The 2,195-nt window shown below is 38.6% G+C and overlaps 1 non-coding gene across 1 annotated transcript; it reads right to left on the bottom strand.

The window, feature by feature from the left end:
- Window positions 1-512: 512 nt before the first annotated feature.
- Window positions 513-618, bottom strand: LOC145629610 (small nucleolar RNA R71). Its single transcript, XR_014111774.1, has one exon. It is a non-coding gene; the product is annotated as a small nucleolar RNA R71 (small nucleolar RNA).
- Between the last annotated feature and the right edge of the window lie 1,577 nt (window positions 619-2,195).

Below are 2,195 nucleotides of genomic sequence, written 5' to 3' on the forward strand. Positions count from 1 at the left end.
TAGTTGTTTGCTTTTGTTGTTGCGTCTATTTCACTTAATCTCAAAAATACAAAAAGATTTTCTTCTCTAGGATACATTTGTAGCCGTGCTACTAATAATTTTGTTTAAGATTGTTTGTGCAAGTGAACATGGGAGAAGCTTAAAGGGTTACATTGAAGGAGTTGGGTACTCCGGGTGCATACAAGTATGAGAGCGGGATTGCTCCATTATTGATTTCGGATAGTGATTTTAAAATTAAGCCGGCAATGATCACTTTGATCGAGAGGCGACAATAAGTGGTGCATCGAATGAAAGTCCTCTCAACCACCTTAAGGAATTCGAGATATATTGTAACACTATTAGGGTGAGTGGGGTTGCACAAGAGTATATAAGGCTCAAATTGTTCCCTTTTTCCCTCATAGGGCGAGCCTTGGAATGGTTGGACAAGGAAGTTAAGCCGAGTTCTTTGAGAACATGGGACGATGTTACCAAAGGATTCTTATCCTGTTTCTACCCCCAAAAGAAAACTGCGGAAGCTAGAACTTTGATCCAAAATTTCAAGCAAAGGCCTAACGAAAATCTCTATGAAGCATGGGAGAGGTACAAAGAGTATCAAAGAGAGTGCCCTCACCACGGAATTCCAAATTACCAAATAATTCAAATTTTCTATGGTGGTTTGAGTCCTCGAGGTAGGTCAAGTTTAGATGCCGGAGCCAGAGGCCCAATCATGAACAAGATGGTGGAAGAGGTTGTTGATGTGATAGATGATGTTGTGAGGAACTACATGAGTTAGCAAGAGATTGAGTAAGAGTCAACAAACAAGTGTGCCTCGGTTGATCAAGTTAATTCCATCAAGAAATTGTCTACTCCACTTTTGGACTTAGGGAAGGAGGTGGCTTCTATCAAAGCTAAGCTTGATAATTCATCTTCACAAGAACAAGGTCTTCCTACCCAATTTAAGGGGAGAGGTATATCTTCTTACTCTAACCCTCTTTTCGCTTCTTGTTGCATGATTAGAGAATGTTTGGCTTGTGATTTATGCAGAAGAAATGATCATGATATTTCTAATTGTCCAAATGTTCCTTGTGATGGATGTGATGAATACGATGAAAATGAAAATGTGCATGTGAATTATGTTGGTAATAGTGATTTTGGATCTAGATTTAATGCTCAAAAGAATGTTGGAAATAGGAACTATTACAACCATGGGAGCTACGATAATTATAACCAAAATAGTGGTTATAGGAACCAAGTAACCCAAGGGTTTCGTGGTAACCATAACAACTTTGGTTGTAATGATCAAAGCTACGGCCAAGAATATTGGGATCATAACCAAGGTTATGGTAATCATAGTCAAAATTCCGGCTAAAATCTTGGTAAGGGTAATTGGAGTAACCAAAGTAGAGGAAATTTTCAAAATGATGCTCAAAGGGGTTCCTCACCCAAATTTACTCCAATAACTCAATGCCAAAGTGATGATTCCTATGATCAACAATTTCAATCTATGAGTAGGCTAGAGAATTTCATGGTTGATCAAGCCAAGAAGTTGGACGATTACATATCCTCTAGTGGCAAAATGTTTCATGGCCTATTAACTCATGGAAAGATGCTTGAGAACCAAATCATTTAACTAGCTAACCCTTTGAAATATTGTGCTAGCCCATCTTCTTTACCCTCGCAAGAAATTAATCCTAAGGAACTGGTTTGTTCAATCACCACTAGGAGTGGTAAGGTCCTTGAAGAGAGTGTCCCTAGGAAAAGTATGGAGGGAGAAAAGGAGAGTGATTCGAGCGAAGAGAATAAGCATGAAGAGTCTAGCAAGATGAGTGAGAAATATAATGAAGAGCCAAAGGAGAAAGAGAAGAAGAAAGATGAGGTTTACAAGCCCAAACTTCCATACCCCCAAAAGTTTAATAGGCACAAATTGGATGAGCAATTTGGACAATTCATTGAGATGCTTAAGAAAATTCATCTTTCTATTCCTTTCACCAAAGTCTTGGAACAAATGTCAAACTATGCTAGGTTTCTTAAGGAAATTTTGAGCGGTAAAAGAGATTACAATATGGTGGAACCGATGAATTTGGGAGAGTGTTGTAGCGCTTTTATCCAGAATGACTTACCCCAAAAGTTAAAAGACCCCGGGAATTTCTCCATTCCTTACAAAATTAAGGGAAAATTGTTCCAAAATGCCCTTTGTGATCTCGGTGCTAGTGTGA

Source organism: Chenopodium album, chromosome 4, assembly GCF_948465745.1.
Source record: "Chenopodium album chromosome 4, dcCheAlbu1.1, whole genome shotgun sequence".
NCBI classification, from domain to species: Eukaryota; Viridiplantae; Streptophyta; class Magnoliopsida; order Caryophyllales; family Amaranthaceae; genus Chenopodium; species Chenopodium album.